The 14,232-nt window shown below is 32.2% G+C and overlaps 2 long non-coding RNA genes across 3 annotated transcripts; both read right to left on the reverse strand.

Annotated features, from left to right (window-relative positions):
• Positions 1-3,135: 3,135 nt before the first annotated feature.
• On the reverse strand, positions 3,136-10,792 carry LOC148767870 (uncharacterized). 2 transcript variants are annotated; one of them, XR_016033539.1, is made up of 3 exons: positions 10,681-10,792; positions 4,013-4,181; positions 3,136-3,704 (listed from the first exon to the last, which is right to left on the reverse strand). It is a non-coding gene; the product is annotated as an uncharacterized LOC148767870 (long non-coding RNA). The 2 variants fall into 2 exon arrangements; XR_016033538.1 differs by lacking the exon at positions 10,681-10,792 and adding an exon at positions 4,856-4,993.
• Positions 10,793-12,149: 1,357 nt separating this feature from the next.
• On the reverse strand, positions 12,150-13,670 carry LOC148767871 (uncharacterized). Its single transcript, XR_016033540.1, has 3 exons — positions 13,493-13,670; positions 12,697-13,027; positions 12,150-12,539 (listed from the first exon to the last, which is right to left on the reverse strand). It is a non-coding gene; the product is annotated as an uncharacterized LOC148767871 (long non-coding RNA).
• Between the last annotated feature and the right edge of the window lie 562 nt (positions 13,671-14,232).

Genomic DNA, 14,232 nt, shown 5'->3' on the forward strand with positions numbered 1-14,232 from the left:
AGGAGGTGGGGGAGCAAAGGCGGCGGCGCAAGGAGGTGAGGGGAGCGGCGGCGGCGCAAGGAGGTGGGGGAGCAACGACGGCGACGCAAGGAGTTAAGGGGAGCGGCGGCGGAGGGCTGATAGTTAGAGAGAGAGGGAGAAAGAGAGAGAGAGGGGAAATGGCTGTGGGCAGATAGTTAGAGAGAGAGAGGGGGAAAGAGAGAGGAGATAAAAATGACGGCTGAGAGATGTGGGACTGGGGTGAGAGAAAAGGTTAGGAGGGTTAGGGTTTGAATTGAAATTAAAAGGGTAAAATGGGTATTTCAATTTGTCCAGGGGGGTCTGTCAAATTAAGATTAGAATTTGGGTTTTTAACTAGGAAAGAAAAATCAATAGGACCTATACATATATATTTTCAAAACTAGGGGGTTATCCCTCATTTCCCCATATATATATATATATATATATATATATATATATATATATATATATATATATATATATATATATATATATATATATATATATATATATATACCAATGGATATGGATTTGAAAATCAAACATGGTGGCAAATATATATTCAATATATATATACATGGAATTGAAAATCAAACAAATACGATTTGATTTAATTAGCAGCAAACAAATTAATCAACAGATGAGAGATAAAAAAAAGAAAATTACCTGTAGACCATCATGCATTTCTTTAAGATAGACAAAAATGGTGGCGGCGGAGGTTTGGGAGGAGGCGGTGGGCGGTGGAGATCTTCAAAGGACGACGACGATGGATACATCAGCAGAGATAAATCATCCATTTGATGTCTGAATTGGGACACACCTGCAATTCTTTTAATAGTAAATTTTATCTGACAACTAAACCTAGGAAAGTGAGGCGAATATAATATCTAGGGTTTGAGTTAGGGTCGCTACCTGAATACAAGAAGCCCATTGGGCTCGATCTTTGTGTCAGTTGAATTGACTTTTTTCTACTCATTTTATTCTGAGTAATATTTAAATGAGAGATGGTAAAATATCCTATGTTTGTCATTTTCAATTTAATTTTCCTTTTTTTTTCATTTTCTTTTGAGCTGAATTTTTTTGGATAGGGTTGTTATTCATTTAGCTAAAATGAGATAATCCGAGAGTCGAACTTGTACAAACACACCGTTACTTTAATTGGATACGGTTGTTATTCATGATAAATGAGATAATCCAAGAGTTAAATTTCTGCAAACATTCCTCTCTCCAAGTACACGATTACTTTACGTCTTCGAATGCGAGATTTGTCGTTAGAAAAAAAAAAGATTTATGTTTGGAATGTAAGATGTATGTTGAAAAATAAAGACCGCGACTGCATCCAAATTTACTTATAGACGACCCCGAAATTAATTGGACAACGTTTTTCAATCTCAGTTGTTTAAATGAAATTAAAATTAAGATGTTTAATCGATAAGATTGTACATGTGTTCTTTTTTGAGTAAATTCAAGTCCATTACAAGGCGGAGTAGGGGAGGGGGGGACTCGAACCCTAGACCTTTACCCTATTAGTAAATGCTAGGTACCAACTCTCCTAATGAGGGTTGGTGTACATGTGTTCAAGTACGTGAAACTTTCGTTTTTTACAAATGTAATTTATAGTTTGTTCATAGTTAAACGTGTATGCATACAATTTTACATATAATACCATTCACAACAATATTTTTTGTTCCCTATGAGATTCAAAGGCAACAAAAATATCTTGTTACAAAAATGTTATCTTTATATATTTCAGTGCTAAAATATAACTATTGGCAAGGAAATTAATTTCGTCGATAAAGAAATCATTGCCTATTTTGCATTTTCTTGTAATGATAGTAATAATGTTGATATGCAGATAAACTCATAATTAGTATTGTGACATGAATATTTTCTGATATTGGTAAAATTATGAGTTGCGTGAATAATAATATATGCCAAACTAGATTAGACGATCTATTGCAGTTTTATCATGTTATCATAGTTTGGTTCTTTAACAACAAGAGTCGGAAAATAATTAGAACGGCTAGAAAGAGGGTTTTTTTTGCTTTTTACAACTTCTACTATTAAGAGAATTTGCAAATAGTACCCATGTGTAACCTTGAACTATAGGAAAAGTACTTGTGATAATAGATGTCGATCACTCAAACCCCCATAATGTACTTTCCCCCCTAGCTTGAGTTTGTGTGGCGAACTTAAATTATGCGACTGATGATGGGATTTTCTTTACATAAATTACAATAATACCCTCTTTTATTCATGTATAATATCTAGGGATCCAACTGTAATATCTATAATTTAAAAAAAGAAAAACGTAATAACTCACCATCCTCTTCCAACCCAACTTCTAATCAATCCTCCTAATCTTGTAAGCCGGGAAGGCGTCCGAGCTATTGAAGAATGGTGATGCACTATGGCAGAGGAGGAGGGGGTAGTGGTTTTTGACGAGGTTTGGCGGGCCAAATTGTGGGTGAAGATGACAATTTTTTGAGGGGTTTGCTCTTCGTCGGAGAATCAGTGAAGCGGAGATCGCTCGACCACAAATTGACGGCGGCATTGGCCAAATTGCGGGTGAAGATGAAGATGTTTTATTGAGGGCGGCATGAATTTGACGAGGAAGAAGGAACGTACTCCAATTCATCTTATTCTCTCTCTCTCTCTCTCTCCCCTCCTTTTTAATTAATTTACTTATATTTAATACATAGTTTTTGTATTTTGTGTGTTTAAAATTAAAATATAAAAACTAAAAAATGTAAATGAAAAAAAATACAAAACATATATAGAAAACTTCAAATGTTACAAAATATATGTTTTAACTCTCTCTCTCTCTCTCTCTCTCTCTCTCTCTCACTCTCTCTCTCTCTCTCTCTCTCTCTCTCTCTATATATATATATATATATATATATAGAGAGAGAGAGAGAGAGAGAGAGTGAGAGAGAGAGAGAGAGAGAGAGAGTTAAAACATATATATATATATATATATATATATATATATATATATATATATATATATATATATATATATATATATATATATATATAAATTATTTTTAATAATTGAAAAATAAGGAAATACATAATATTAATAAAATGAAAAACAATTATGTTATAATTGCTAAAACACCCCATGGTAGAATATTTCTAATTGAAAATAGGGTAAATAGCATGAAACAACCTAAACTTTGCCCGCTTTTGCGGATTAACCTCTTTTTCTCATTTCAGGCCAAAATGGCCGGAATTGGTCACACGCGTATTGTACGTATGATTTTGAAGGGATTTTTTATCTTTTCCCTTTCACAAGCCCTAACTCAGATGCAATTTTCAGCTCGCACAATCCATAGAAAATAAATACAAAATTTTATGAAATCTCTCTTCAATTTATTTTGCTTTTGACCAATCGGTGTTTTGCTAGAAAAAGAATCTCAAACAATATTCTTGTCAGCGGCACAACAAGGGCAAAGCCAACTTCCTTGAGGCACACTGGCAACGGGCGGACGCAAACAGTATGTGTGATACTCTGCATCACTTTTTTTCCATAGTAGAACCTTCTTATTCCCGCCATCAATACTACAAACTTTGCGTAACCCTTCATCGCACGGTGCTTTGGGAATTGCGGCATCAACAATTTCATCAATATCTTTCTTAGAATTCGCATCTGATGACTCTGATTGGTAGTCATTTTATAACTTCTGCTGTAGACAATCAACCTAAATTAAAAAAAAAACAAAAAAAAAAAATCAAAACAAAACAAACAAACAAGGGCTATGTGAGTAAAGCAAGAAAGACCATAATTGTTTCAAAAAAACTCAGATATGCACATATTTAAGCAATAGATACATAGAAATGTGTACCTCTTTCAAATGTGCGGCATTACTCCCGATATGCGGATTCAAAGAAAGATCTCGAATATGTTTTTGTTCTAAAAAGTATGTGGATTTGTTGTGGTATTCGGGAAATGAAAAATAAGAGGGTTCTCATTTACGTAGAGTGTAACGATGCAGAGTATCACTCATACTGCTTGAGTCTGCCCCTTGCCACTGTGCCACATGGAAGTTGGTATTGCCATTGTTGTGCCGCTGTCAAGAATATTGCTTGAGACTCTTCTCTACCAAAACTTCATCGGTTTGTCAAAAATAAATTAAATAGAAGAGAGACTTTATTAACTTTGTCGCAATACAGTATGTCTGTCCAAAAAAGAAACAAAGAGTGAGATTTTGTAAACTTTATTCGTAAGAAAACGTTCACGTAATTAAAGACAAGAAAATTAGTAGATTTAGAAAAAATATGTAGTGCGATAAACGACAAATCTATCTTCATTTAATGATAAAAAAAACATGTTCGATGTTTAGATGCATTCACTGGAAAATCCAAATAAGAATATTCAGAAGGGATCCCGGGCTTAAAAATTTATTGTTGTTCTTTCATTCTTTCCTTCCCTGTAATGATCTCGTAAATCGGCTCCGAAAAAAATGCATCAAATCAAAAAGAAAAAAATCTTTTAGGGTTTCATAAGTTCCTTAAAGAGCAATTTCACTTGATCGTTAGATACGATATATAATTTACATTCAGTAAATACAAATCCGAAAGTACTTACCAAATTCAGTTATTAAGATCTGAAAATCTAAGTACGCGTAAAAACACAAAAATCATTATTTTAATAGTTTCAGAAAACCCTAACTTTCATCGGTAAATAACAATAAATAATTTAGATCGACAACGCGATGAACCAAACATGCAAATCATAAAACATCTTAAATCCATTGGCATTTATATATGGAATTAAAAATCAAACAAATTAGATTTGATTTAGCAGCAAACAAACAAATCAAAGAGATGAGAGATGAAAAAATAAAACTACCTGTAGACCATCTTTCATTTCTTGAAGATAGACGAAAATGGTGGCGGCGGAAGTTCGGGAGGAGGCGGTGGGCGGCGAGGATCTTCAAAGGATGAAGATGGATACATCAGCAGAGACAAATCATTCATTTGATGTCTGAATTCGGACACGACTGCACTCCTTTTTTATAGTAAATTAATCTGACAACTAAGATATAATATCTAGGGTTTCAGTTAGGGTAGCCACCTGAATACAATAAGCCCATTGGGCTCGGATCTTTGTGTCAGATGAATTTACTTCGTCCACTCATTTTATTCTATAAATAGTATTTAAATGAGAGATGCGACAATGTCTTATATATATTCGTCATTTCTATTTAATTCAATTTTCCTTTTTTTTATTTCCTTTTCTTTTGTGCTGAATTTTATTGGATAGGGTTCCTATATATATACATCATTTCTTTTTAATTCAATTTTCCTTTTTTTGTTTCCTTTTCTTTTGTGCTAAATTTTGTTGGATAGGGTTGTTATTCATTTAGCTAAAATAAGATAATCAAAAAGTGAAACTTCTACAAACAACCCTATACCGAAGACACAGTTACTTTACGTGTTAGAAGACAAGATTTATCGTATAGAAGCAAAGGCAAAAAAAATTATGATGTTTTGAATGTAAGATTTGCATCAAAATTTAGTTCCAGTTGTAGACGAGCTAGAGAAATGTTTGTGCGTCCCCAAAATTAATTGGGCAACTTTTCTACATCTAAGTTATATAAATGAAATTACACGTAAGGTTTTTAAAAGATAAGATTGTACATGTGTTTAAATACGTGAAACTTTCGTATTTTACAAATATATATAATTTATATAGTTTGCTCATACTTTAACACAAATGCGTACATTTTTATAGTAACGATGTTGATATGCATATAAACTTTATTGAGGTACACTGGCAACGGGCGGCGGACACAACCAGTATGTGTGATACTCTGCATCACTTTTGTCGCAAAGTACAAACCTTCTTATTTTGTCCATCAACGTAACCCTTCATCCCACCGTGCTTTGGGAATTGCAGCATCAACAACCTGTGGACAAACTACCTAAATAATTAAAAAAAAAAAAAAAAAAAAAAACAAACAAATAAGGGTTATGTGAAAGCAAGAATAACCATACTAGGTTAAAAAAACTCAGATATGCACATATTCAACTGATAGGTACATAAAAAATAAGTACCTCTTTCAAATGCAATATTAAAATATGTGACATTATTCTAAAACATGCGGATTCAAAGAAGAATCTCGAATATGTTTATGTTTTGAAATGTGTGCGGAGTTGTTAAATAAGAGGGTAATCCTTTACGCCGAGTGTAGGATGCAGAGTATCACTCATAGTGCTTGAGTCTGCCCCTTGCCACTGTGCCACATGGAAGTTGGTATTACCATTGTTGTGCCGCTGTCAATAATATTGCTTGAGACTCTCCTCTACCAAAACTTCGTCGGTTGGTCAAGAATAAATTAAATAGAAGAGAGACTTTATTAACTTTGTCGCAATATCGTATGTCTGTCCAAAAAAGAAACAAAGACTAAGATTTCGTAAACTTCATTCATAAGAAAGTGTTCAGGTAATTAAAGACAAGGAAATCGAATTAAAAAAAAAACATGTACGTGGATAGTTACAAATTTGTGATTTTAAGTGCGATAAAACGACAAAAATCTATCTACATTTAATGATAATGATAAATATAAATGTTTGGTGTTTACATGCATTCACCGGAAAATCCAAATAAGTATATTCAAACAAGATCACGGGCTTAAAAATAAATTATTATTCTTTCATTCTTTCATTCCCAATAATGATCTCATATCGGCTCCCGAAGAGATGCATCAAATCAATTTCTTTTTTAGGGTTTCATAAGTTCCTAAAAACACACATTACACATCTATCATAAAAAACTATAGCACTTGATCTTTACATACGATATATAATTCACATTCAGTAAATACAAATCCGAAAGTACTTACCAAATTCAGTTACTAAGATCTTAAAATCTAAGTACATACGCATAAAAACACGAAAATCATCATTTTAATAGTTTCAGAAAACCCTCAATTTGATCGGTAAAATAACAACAAATAATTTAGATCGACGACGCCACGAACTAAACATGCAAATCATAAAATATCTTAAAATCGAGTGAGCTTTTCTCAAATGGTGCAAAATAGTTTGAACCTCTTCCTATTAAAAGAAGTAGTCGTAGTTATATCAAATAACCCCTTTTATTTAACTATTTGTTTGATATTTCATTTATTGGTTAAAGTTATTAGGGCAAATTACAGCCACTCGTGAGGTAAGGTCAAATTATAAAAAAAAACCCTTCTTGTTTGCATAATTACAGTCACCACGTCAACTATGTATTGTTTTACCTCAGGGGGTGACCGTAATTTGCCCAAAATATTATGAGGTTAGAAATAATTTTGCTACTTCATTCTGATTTCCAAAATTTCGTTTTTCGAATTGCAATTGGAATTATATAAAAAAAATCTGATTTCAGTTCCGATTTTTCTGATTTTTTTGGATTGAAATTGGAATTATCAATTATATAAAAAATCGCCTCTCTAAAAAATGTGTGATGCCCTGTTGCCTATGCCACAATGGTCTATATAGGAAATTTGGCGGAAATAGGAAACTTCATCCTTGGAATTAGCTAAATTTATGTAGAACAACCTAAATATTAATTTAAAAAAAAAACAATAACAAGGGCTATTTGTGAGTAAAGCAATATACATATATACTAACATCAGAATAGCATATGTTTTTGATGCAGTTGAGAATGCAAAGAGTAATTATATTCACTGTTCAGACACTAGAGGATGTCTTTATTGATTGCAAGAGGGGCTCAAGATTAGCCCTCTAGTTGTTTGAGAGATGATTAGTTATACTTAGGGGTGTAAATGACTTGAGCCCACTCGTGAACTGGCTCGACAAAATTAAAGCTCGAACTCGAAATCGAATTTTTCGAGCTCTTGTTTTCTGACGAGTCGAGCCCGAACTTATATTTAGTTGTTCGTGAGCTCGCGAGCCTGTTTGCGAGTTTTTTTTATTTTATTTTTTTTACTTTTTAAAAAATATAATTAATATAAAATAAATAATATATTCATATAAATAATTTAAAAAAAAAAGTTACATGTTATTTTTTTTTATTATAATTTCTAATTATACTAATAAAAAATAACATAATATACAAAATGGCTCAGGTTCAAGCTCGAGCTCGAGCTCGTCAACATGGATGCGAGCTCGAGGTGGAGCTCGCTAAAACAGCCAAGCTTGGCTCGTTTACACCGTAGTTGGACTGATAGATGTAATTTGTTAACATCAACTTTAATGAACTACATACATGTAAGTTAACATCAACATGATTGGTCCATTATATGCTCGCAAAATCCATATAAACAAATTAAAAAGTTTATGAAATCTCTTTTCAGTTTATTTTGCTCTTGACCAATCGATGTTTTCGTAGAAGGAGAATCTCGATCAATATTCTTGTCGGCAGCACAACAAGGGCAAAACCAACTTCCTAGACTCACACTGGCAACGGGCGGACGCAAACAGTATGTGTGATACTCTGCATCGCTTTTGTTGCAAAGTAGAACCTTCTTATTCCATGGTGCTTTGGGAATTGCTACACCAACAATATCATCAATACCCTTCTTAAGAATTCGCATATGATGACTCTAAATGATAGTGATCTTATAATTTATGCGGTAGACAATCAACCTAAACAATTAAAAAAAAAAACCAAACAAAGGCTATGTGAGTAAAGCAAGATTAACCACACTAGGTTCAAAAAACTCAGATATGCATAGATTCAAGAGATAGATAGAAAATGTGTACCTCTTTCAGATTTTCGACATTATTCCTAACATGCTGATTCAAATAAGCTAAGGATCTCGAATATGTTTTTGTTCTCAAAAGTGTGCATCAATTTTGTGGTATTGACCAGGAACGGAAAAATAAGAGGATTCTCATTTACGGTGCAGAGTATATCTCATACTGCTTGAGTCTGCCCCTTGCCACTGTGCCTCATGGAAGTTGGTATTGCCATTTTTGTGCCGCTGGCAAGAATATTGCTCGACACTCTCCTTTACCAAAACTGCATCGGTTGGTCAAGAATAAATTAAATAGAAGAGAGACTTTATGAACTTTGTCGCCATACGGTATGTCTGTCCAAAAAAGAAACAAAGAGTGAGATTTGTAAATTTCATTCATAAGAAAACGTTCAAGTAAACAAAGACAAGGAAATCGGTAAATTTAAAAAAAGAAAATGTAGATGCATAGTTACAAAGGTGTGGTTCTAAGTGCGATAAAACGACAAAAATCTATCAACATTTAATGATAAAAAAATGTTCCTTGTTTACATGCATTCACCGGAAAATCCAAATAAGTATGTTCAAACGAGATCCCGGGCTTAAAAATAAATTCTTGTTCTTTCATTATTTCCATCCCAATAATGATCTCATATCGGCTCCCAAAAAGATGCATCAAAATCAAAAATAGATTTTTTTAGGGTTTCATAATTTCCTAAAAGGGCACATTACACGTCTATCTTCCAAAACTATAGCACTTGATCATTCGACACGATATATAATTCACATTCCGAATATACAAATCCGAAAGTACTTCCAGAATTTAGTTACTTAGATCTTAAAATCTAAGTACATACGCATAAGAACATGAAAATGATCAATTTAGTAGTTTCGGAAAACCCTAAATTTGATCGGTATATAACAACAAATAATTTAGATCGACGATGGGACGAACCAAACATGCAAATCATAAAACATCTTAAATCCATTGGCATATATATATATAAATCCAAGTGCAATTTCACTTGATCGTTAGATACGATATATAATTTACATTCAGTAAATACAAATCCGAAAGTAATTACCAAATTATATATGTTATTAAGATCTGAAAATCTAAGTATGCGTAAAAACCAAGGTTGTAAAAAGCGGTAATCGGGTCCGAGTCGGTCAGGCACCGACTCACGATTAATCGGTGAGGCGGTGATTAATCGGTGATAAATCGGAAATAAATCGGTTTTTAAAATTTAATATAATATATTTGTAGATATTATTTATAAATACTCAAAACATAGATAAAAAATATTTAAACATAGTTATATCTCCATCATGTATATATTCTAATAACATAATAAAAGTTTAATAATAATAAGATCATAATACATAAATATCCTTATAAAATATAAATAAAAAGGCAATTTGTTTTGAATTTACATACATTCTTGGCATACATCATTAGTTCTTTAACAATAATAATTAACATAAACAAAATAAAGCATAAACTCCTTTTTTTTTATTAAAATCCCAACTTTTATTTTGATTTATAAAAAAAAAAAAAAAAAAAAAAAAACGAAAAATCGATTTTTGACCGATTTTTTGCCGATTTTTGCCACCGAAGTTTGACCCGCCTGAAAGGTTTGACCGCCTCGGACCGCCTCAGACCGCCTCAAACCGCCTCACAGGCAAAAAACCGATTTTTCAAACCTTTACACTAAAATCGTAAAGGTTTTGGACCGCCTCGGCCGATTTTTAGAACACTGGTAAAAACACGAAAATCATCATTTTAATAGTTTCAGAAAACCCTAACTTTCATCGGTAAATAACAGTAAATAATTTAGATCGACAACGCGACGAACCAAACATGCAAATCATAAAACATCTTAAATCCATTGGCATTTATATATGGAATTAAAAATCAAACAAATTAGATATGATTTAGCAGCAAACAAACAAATCAAAGAGATGAGAGATGAAAAAAGAAAACTACCTGTAGACCATCTTCCATTTCTTGAAGATAGACGAAAATGGTGGCGGCGGAGGTTCGGGAGGAGGCGGTGGGCGGCGAGGATCTTCAAAGGACGAAGATGGACACGGCTGCACTCCTTTTTATAGTAAGTTTATCTGACAACTAAACCTAGGAAAGTGAGGCGGATATAATATCTAGGGTTTCAGTCGTAGCCACCTGAATACAATAAGCCCATTGGGCTCGGATCTTTGTGTCAGATGAATTTACTTCGTCCACTCATTTTATTCTATAAATAGTATTTAAATGAGAGATGCGACAATGTCTTATATATATATATATATATATATATATATATATATATATATATATATATATATATATATATATATATATATATATATATATATATATATATATATATATATATATATATATATATATATATATATATATATATATATATATATATATTTGTCATTTCTATTTAATTAAATTTTCCTTTTTTTTTCCTTTTCTTTTGTGATGAATTTTGTTGGATAGGGTTCCTATATATATACATCATTTCTATTTAATTCAATTTTCCTTTTTTTATGTTTCCTTTTCTTTTGTGCTGAATTTTGTTGGATAGGGTTGTTATTCATTTAGCTAAAATGAGATAATCAAAAAGTGAAACTTCTACAAACAACCCTATACCGAAGACACGGTTACTTTACGTGTTAGAGGACAAGATTTATCGTAAAGAAGCAAAGGCAAAAAAAATTATGATGTTTTGAATGTAAGATTTGCATCAAAATTTAGTTGCAGTTGCAGACGAGCTAGAGAAATGTTTGTGCGTCCCCAAAATTAATTGGGCAACTTTTCTACATCTAAGTTATATAAATGAAATTACACGTAAGATTTTTAAAAGATAAGATTGTACATGTGTTTAAATACGTGAAACTTTCGTATTTTACAAATATATATAATTTATATAGTTTGCTCATACTTTAACATGAATGCGTACATTTTTATAGTAACGATGTTGATATGCAGATAAACTCATAGCTAAATGTAAGAGGAATATTTTTCTATATTAGTAAATTTATGAGTTACGTGAATAATAACGTATGCCAAACTAGATTATTATCAGACAACCTATGGAAATTTTATCGTGTTCTCATCGTTCGATTCTACGACAACAAGAGTCGGAAAATAATTAGAACAGCTGGAAATGGATTTTTTCTTAAGATTAAGTGTTTTTCAAGAATTTCGAGTATAAAATGAGATGAAAATAAAAAAAAACCAAAACCTTGATATGATATTGTACGTAGTACGTACTTCACTTATAAGATACATATAAACAAAGTAATGCTGAACCACACACATAAAGAAGGTATCATAAATTCATAATATACAATTTTTTTTTATCATTATTATTTTTTTTTTACTTTTGTTTTATATATATATATGGTGATAAAACCTCTTTTTTTCCCCCATAATTATGAGCCGAGTTAAAATAATATTGAACTAATTAAAATAAAATAAAAACAAATAATTAAATTAATCAATCATGCATGTAATTATCAAACATTATGTACATGTAGACATGTCCACCTTTAGTGAACTACATACATGTAAGAGATGAAATCTCTCTTCTGTTTCTTCAATTTGCTTTTGACCAACCAGTGTTTTGGTAGAAGGAGAATCTCGAGCAATATTCTTGTCAGCGGCACAACAAAGGCAAAGCTAACTTCCTTGAGGTACACTGGCAACGTGCGGCGGACACAACCAGTATGTGTGGTACTCTGCATCACTTTTGTCGCAAAGTACAAACCTTCTTATTTTGTCCATCAACGTAAGCCTTCATCCCACCGTGCTTTGGGAATTGCAGCATCAACAATCTGTGGACAAAGTACCTAAAAAATTTAAAAAAAAAAAAAAAAGACAAACAAACAAAGAAACAAATAAGGGTTATGTGAAAGCAAGAATAACCATACTACGTTAAAAAAAACTCAGATATGCACATATTCAAGTGATAGATACATAAAAAATATGTACCTTTTTCAAATGTAAGGATTCAAACATGTGACATTATTCCAAAACATGCGGATTCAAAGAAGAATCTCGAATATGTTTATGTTTTGAAATGTGTGCAGAGTTGTTAAATAAGAGGGTAATCCTTTACGCCGAGTGTAGGATGCAATGTATCACTTATAGTGCTTGAGTCTGCCCCTTGCCACTGTGCCACATGGAAGTTGGTATTGCCATTGTTGTGCCGCTGTCAAGAATATTGCTTGAGACTCTCCTCTACCAAAACTTCATTGGTTGGTCAAGAATAAATTAAATTGAAGAGAGACTTTATAAAATTTGTCGCAATAGTACCGTATGCCTGATTCAAAAAAGGAAACAAAGAGTGAGATTTCGTAAACTTTATTCATAAGAAAAACATTCACGTAATTCAAGGAAATCGGTAAATTTATAAAACCTAGTTCTTCGATCTCCACTTATCTTTCATTATTAGTGATTTAATTTTTTCATAAATTAACTCCGAAAAATGCATTAAATCAAAGGGAAACAACCCTCTAGGGTTGCATAAGTTTGCATCAGTAAAAAAAAGTAACAAATCCACATTCGATAAAAACAAATCCGAAACTACAAAGATCTTACAATTTAAATACACACAAAAACCACCTAAATCAACATTTCCAACATGCGGATTATAGAAAATCTTAAATACATCAGCCACGTCATATATATCAAATCTAATATCAAATCCGGAATCGAAAAAAATGAACAAATCCAATTTTATTTCGCATCAAGTTCGCAAAAAAAAAAAAGAAAAAAAAAAAGCTACCTGTAGGCCATTATCATCCATTTCATTGGGATAGAGAAAGATAAACATCAAGGAGAAAATGGCGGCGGAGGTTCGGGAGGAGGCGGTGGGTGGTGGAGATCTTGAAAGAAAGATTGATAAATCAGGAGAGAGAATTCGATTTCCATGGATATATGTTATACTTGACACAGCTGCGCAAAGACATATATATATATATATATATATATATATATATATATATATATATATATATATATATATATATATATATATACATACATATTCCTTTTTATGGACTACTTCTCGGACAAAGAAACCTAGTGAAGTGAGGCAGCAGATATTTTAGCAAGGGTTTCAGTTAGGGCAGCCGATTGCCACCTGAAGATATGAAACCCACTGGGCTTCTTTGTGACAGTCTAAAAATAATATTGAAATGAGATATGCAGAAAGTATATCCTATATATATGTCCGTCAATTTCTAGTTCAATTTTCTTTTTTTTTTTTTTCTCTTTTTTTCCTTTTTTGCTGAATTTAATTGGATAGGGTTGTTATTCATAAATGAGAGAATCCAAAATTAAATTTATTGGACACGATTACTTTACGTCTTCGAATACAAGATCTATCGTTAAAAAAAAAATATTTATGTTTTGAATGTAAGAGATATATGTTGAAAAATAGAGGTTGCGGTTGCATTCAAATTTACTTATAGACGAGCTACAGAAATGTTTGTGCGTCCCCAAAATTAACTCGACAATGGTTTT

Source organism: Erythranthe guttata, chromosome 9 (genome assembly GCF_056151865.1).
Source record: "Erythranthe guttata isolate IM_541 chromosome 9, IM_541, whole genome shotgun sequence".
Taxonomy (NCBI): Eukaryota; Viridiplantae; Streptophyta; class Magnoliopsida; order Lamiales; family Phrymaceae; genus Erythranthe; species Erythranthe guttata.